Here is a 6,138-nt window from a genome sequence, read left to right as displayed (position 1 = left end):
TCTAAATATCATTTCCACCAAAAAAACACCCCTCTAGGAAAGTCAGCTTATTCCAAGTCTGACACAAAATTTTAATAAATTAGTCTGGAATATCTTGTCATACCAGATAGCAAGGAAACTATGAAAAACTACTCGGGTTCTGTCCAAAGAATTTGGGTAACAGCTTAAAGAGTATACAACTGGCCAAAATGGGATAATTTGAGCATCAGTAGGATGATAAATCAATGGATCAAAACATATCAAGTATACTTAAATCTATAAGTTCAGTGTGAAACAAAAGCCACTCATTAATCCCCTTTAGAAAATGCCAGGGAACCAATTCATTGTGTTAAAAAAAAAAAAAAAAAAAGTCTCAGAGTAACCAAAGAGTCAAGGGGAAGTTTTTCTTTATAGAATTTTTCCAGCTAATAATGAACAAGAAATGATAGAATTAAGATCTCATCATTTTGCAACCTCCTGATGAATTAATGGACCGAGTGATAACCACCAGTGACTGCTCACATCACCACAAGGAAGTAATCAAACATTATATACCTCCTAATAGAAGTGCAAAGCACTACGTATGAAATATTCTTGACAAAATAATTGAACCTGAATCTTATCAAGCCTCTAGATCTAACTACCAATTTGCAGCTTATAGTGGTAGGAGGAACACATTAAACAACATCACAGGGACACAATCAGCAAAATCCAAAGTGTCAGAAATCCCAGGATGGCCAGTTTCTTCAACAGTAATGACAACAACAAAAACAAGTGCAAGAAAAAAAAAATGAGATGATAGGGAGACCTATAAATTTGTTTCGTAACTTGCAAACATTTACTTGATCATATTTTAAAAAGTGGGGTAGAATCACATCAATTTTCTTAATAGTGTCACTGTGAACAGACTAAATTTCAGACTTCTTGGTTTGCTTTGGAAACTTCTGAAGAGTTGACCATTAGCAGCCTACCACACTTTTTTCTTCCCCTACAGGTTCTCTTGCACTTGGAGAGGTGGAGGCGGAGATGGGGGAGAGGGTTGGTGACAACTGACGCTAAATAAGTAGTACGTAGCTGAGCTTGCCAAACTCTCTCCATTTCCACTCATAGGCAACAGGGTGATGTGGCTTATTCTTTAGCTAAGTCACAGAGTAAGCAAGTAGGCTTATCAACCACAGAGAATGGAGGGAAGCTTCCATGGTAGATAATTTCCAAAGGTAGGAATGGATGAACTCAGAGCTTAATTATTCAGTCCCTTCTTTTGCTGACCAGAGAGAGGTATGCTAACAATGGAATTCAGATACTTGGTCCACTGAGATATCGGTATAATGCACTCAGTTCTCTTGATTTAAATGTGTTGGAAAAGCCATGTCTGGAAGGAGGAAAAAAGTTAGTTTATTACAGCAATGGTACTATAAAAGGAAAATCAAAGCAGCAATGGCAGGCAGTGTCCCTTTCCTCTTGAACCCCAATGATCACTCCACTCCTCTCAGCTTTACAGTCCAAACAAACTCAACTGGGAGAGCAGAGGTTGGTAACCGGGGCAGAGAAATGAGAAGGCCTTTAGACCTCTTCTGATCTTGGAATCCCAGCATTTTTACCTTTGTAGTTAAGGTAGTTATGGGGGCTTAAAGGTTTAAGAGTCCTGATCCTTTTGAGGTATACCATACAGATACTGTGTTCTTTTCCAACCACACCCGCTGGTTTAAATACATAGATAGCCTCACCTCCGTTACTCAGCCACTTTCCAACATCAAGAAGGCATTTTTTGAAGATAGGAATGATCAGTCTACATTTAGTTGGTCCTACATTGAGAAGATAGTTGCCTCTCAAACTTGATATCTGAACCAATACCAAAATGATTTCAGATTCACTTCAATGTTAGACATGACCATGTCCCCATGATAGCTCTGGGATGTCTTGTTGATGGTGATGCACATTTCCCACTTGCGATACAGCAACTTCCCTGGCTTGAATTTACCCTGACGGTCGTAGTAGCCTCCATGGAAGCAGGAGCATTTCTGGCCCCATCCGTCAGTTACTACCACCTCATCCTTGACCTAGCTATCATTGTAGAGCCACGAAAGAAAATTTGTAGAGTTCCATAAAATCAGGACATCCCTACCCACCATGAGACCAAATCAGGTCAGGTTTGTACCTGTTAACAAGGTCATATAACTCTGGCATTGTTCTCTCACTGACAAATGCTGTGTTTTGAAGCCATCATGTATGTTCCCCTTCCAGACAGTTGTTTCAATGCACCAACCAAATCGCGATGAGGTCACAGGTCCTTGACGTTCCAGTTCCAAGACAGTTGTTGGCAGGTACATACTGGCCCCATGGTTGGCCCACTTTTGGGAATGGGAGAGGTTGTCATGGTTAAAGTTAGGTGGGTAGTTGTCAGGCACGAAGCATAGGTTACTGGGGCAGCAGCTCGCCCTTCCAGGGCCACCAGAACCACCTGCTGCTGCAGGCTGACCCTGACACACACCCCAGTGCACTGACATCCTGAACTTTGCCTTGTGGGAGGCTCGGCAAGTTTGAGGTGTAACAGTGCACTCGGCTGCTCCCAGCAGCAGCAGGTCTCCTGTGACAGCTGTCAATTTAAAGAGACTTCCAATTCACCAGTCCTAACAAATGGACCTCGTTTGGAACCTGACTCAAGCAAAGCAAACATTTATCATCTTTTGTCTTATTTTAAGAAAAAGGCTGCTGTGGTGTTTGCAAAAGTAGATAAGATCTACTGTAGAAATCAGAAAGAATTGAGAGGTTTGGGGTGAGAAGTTGGGGAGGGGGAAAAGTGCAGGCCATGTGAGGGGGGTGTGGGACCTTCCTCACTTTTGTGACACTCATCACAACCTTATTTATCTATTGCCTTGAATGTGCCCCTCAGGGAAATATTTTGGTTTAAATAGGATCTCAGAGGAGAGATCCAGAAAAAGATTAGCTGTATTAAACCCTGCACTCCAATTCAACTAGAGATAAAACGAGAGAAAGGAGACATATCTCCAGATTCAATTCTTCTATCTTCAGCTATGTTTTATGAAGAACTTATGTCATTCACAAAAAAGATGTAGTTTCCCCAGGGGAGGCAGCAGGTGTACATTTTCTCTCAAGGTTATTTAATTGCTGTCAGGGAGACATATGATTAACAAAACCAAATGCTAGAAATATGAAGTATAGACAATTTTAAAGTTGTTTATATAGTTGATTACAGTATATCATACAATGTGTTTATTTGCCATAAACCTGCCTATCACAAACTGTTTTCACACCTGTGCATCTACACGAAACAGCTTACCGCTTAGCCCTGTGTAAATTCCCAGCTGAGGGAATGGCCAGCAGCCTGCACAAAGTAGCTTTCCCTGGTGGCCTCTCAGTTACCCACCCTGCACCCGCTTCACACCGGCGGTTCTACCACCGTAAGCTGAGGCCTGAGGCTTGCCAGCCCATAGAGTCCCCTACTTTGATGAAAGTCCTTTGAGTTCTTTGGAAGGAAAATAGTATGGAAGTGACTGTTGGGGTTCCTTACTGTCCTCTGTGACATTGCTACTCACAGGGAGGCCCACATCTGAGGGTGACTGTTCAGCAATGAGACAAGTACAGATTTGAGAGGGAGCATTTAGAACTGTTGAGAGCCACTTGGCTGCATAAGTTTATGTCTCTTGAATCTAATAAAAAAAATGGGACTTGAATTTTGTGTGTATTGCTTTTTATTACATTTTAAGTTCTTTTTATTGCACTTTACAAAGTACAAGGCTGTGGCAGATTGGAAATAAGAACTAATCCTTTGCCACACAGAGTTTAAGAAGCACTACTTTAGAGGAATGACTCCCATGCATGCTACATCTCAGGGCTTTGCCTTGACACTCTGACGGTTCCCAAGGGGCACCTGATGGCAAAAATGTAGACCTACAAAGCTGATCTTCCCAAAGGGTCAAAAAGTCACTTATAGGTGAGAAGCAATGTGTTAGGTCTATGCCGGGGGTTGGTAGATCTAAAGAAACAGCCTAGCTGACTCCTGGTCACAGCAAAACCCTTAGGCCTTTCAACAGTAGTAGGAGAAGCAGCAGCTAAGACTTTCATAGAATTTACTATAATGCAGATGCTGTCCTAACTGCTTTACGTATACACGTAACAAATGGTTCTTCTCTATTTCAAGTGATATATATATCTACATCTATACATGTACACAAAGAAGTGTACCATAAAATCTGCTTACAGTGATTCCTTGTATAGCCATGAAATTTGCTAGCAACTGACCCTTTATTGGGGTATTTCAAGATATTGTGCCAAATATACCAGAGACAATAATTCAATAATAGAAATGTAATACCTAGGACATTAGCATTTTGTGTTCAGATGTTGGTCATAGAGCCTAGCTGGAAAAAATTTTGATACAGAAACAGCATCCAATTTGGGAAGATATGGAGATAATTTGAATTATGCTTTCATTTTCTGTTGTTGCATTTGGAAATTCTCAGAAATGAAACAGATATAAAAAATAAATTGGAAAATAAATAGGAAGCAAAGAAAACAAGCAATGCAAAAACCTTGCATCATAGCACAGAGACATTATCCAAGACCAAGTCTTTCATCTACTAGTTTTCTCCCCCTAAATAGATTGTAAGACTGAGGTGCATTTTCAGATGGTTTGGTACTCCTGACCCCAACACTGGAGTTTAATAAATGCTTGAATTTTATGAATTCTGTATTTAACAAACAAAGTCTATTTACCCTGTTCCTCTAAGAATCCTTCTTAGACTCTGCCCCGTCTCATGATTCGCACAACAATCAGCTACCCCACTGCTGTTGGCAACCAGGTTGCCTACCTGGTTTTGCAGTGGTCAGAAAAGTTAATTGTGCACAGGTTTTTAGTATATCATTGTTGGGAGGGATTAAGGAGTTCAGCCCAGGAGGAACGTAAATGGCGGGGGGGCGGGGGGCGGGTGAATTAGCCCCTCCTCATCTTTCCATGGCTTTTGTCCCTCCTCATGTTCTGGGGACAAGCCTGGGCTCGAGTCTGTGACAGTCATAGGTGACTCCAAACCCACATGAACAGGCAGGGAGATATTTTTTCCCAATTAAGTAAAATATTTTCTCTTTTTCACCAATTTAAACCTTAGTAATGAAATGTTAATGCTATAGCCCAATCAGTTAATAGTCATTGGAAGCCGATAACATTCCAGAACCATGATTTCTACCCCTAATTAACCATGGGTCTCAAGAGAATCTTCTCCACATTAGCTCTGCATGCCCTTCTGGATGAGGTCACAGTTGTAGTCCTCCTCTTGAAGGTGGAGAAACAGGAGGCCAGAGTAACTTAGCCAATTACACAGGTGAGTTGTGAAAAGACAAGAGGAGGACGACTGTTAGTTAGTGGAGATGTTCCCAGAAAGGAACATCCCAACTCGTTTGTTCGTGTTATTTCTTATGTCTCTATAATAATGAGAAGCAGAGTAGTTCCTTATAAAATAACTTCAAAAAATTATCATTTTACTTTCCCAACAAAGTGATGAGATAGATGTTAATATCTCCATTGTACAGGTGAGGAAACTAAGACTCAGGAAGAATAAGTATTTGCTCACGTGTTCATACATGTTGGAGCAGAGGCAGGATCTTAATGAAAGTCCTTTGCCTTTGAGCCCAGTGCTCTTTTACCACTGTAGCTGTCTTTATGGTCTTTTACTGGATTTTTTTTCTTTTCTATGTTTCAAATTAAATATATCCAGAACTGAATTTATGATTATTTCTCCAAATCTTTTCTTTCTTCCATTCTCTGTACAGAAGTGTGAGCATAACCTTTGACACCTTGTTCTCTTTCACGTCCCCAAATCCAAGTCTTGCTACTTTTAGCTCCACTGCCTGGCTTCAAGCACTCCAGACATTTATTTGTTAAAAGCACGCTGAAGTAGAATGCATCCACTTAAGAACGATACCAAGAGGAAAGAGTAGTTGGGAGGTAAGCTAGATTTCCTTTTAAAAATAAGATTTTGAAAGGTTTCTTCAAAGACTAATAAGCAAAAATTAAGCTTGTGTGTGACCTTATTTGCTTGGATATATTAGGCAGTATTACTTATGGTCATAGTAATAGCTTAAATTTGCATTTTAACTTCTCTAATGGCAACTGAAATCTTTTATGGAAAAAAGCAGAATTTA

General features: G+C 40.4%; 1 pseudogene; it reads right to left on the bottom strand.

Annotated features, from left to right (window-relative positions):
- Nucleotides 1-1,454: 1,454 nt before the first annotated feature.
- Nucleotides 1,455-2,198, bottom strand: LOC105291935 (annotated as a pseudogene).
- Nucleotides 2,199-6,138: the final 3,940 nt, after the last annotated feature.

This window comes from Pteropus vampyrus, unplaced genomic scaffold (genome assembly GCF_000151845.1).
Source record: "Pteropus vampyrus isolate Shadow unplaced genomic scaffold, Pvam_2.0 Scaffold2, whole genome shotgun sequence".
NCBI classification, from domain to species: Eukaryota; Metazoa; Chordata; class Mammalia; order Chiroptera; family Pteropodidae; genus Pteropus; species Pteropus vampyrus.
Note: the sequence above shows the minus strand (reverse complement) of the source record. Positions and strands in the feature narration are given on the sequence as shown.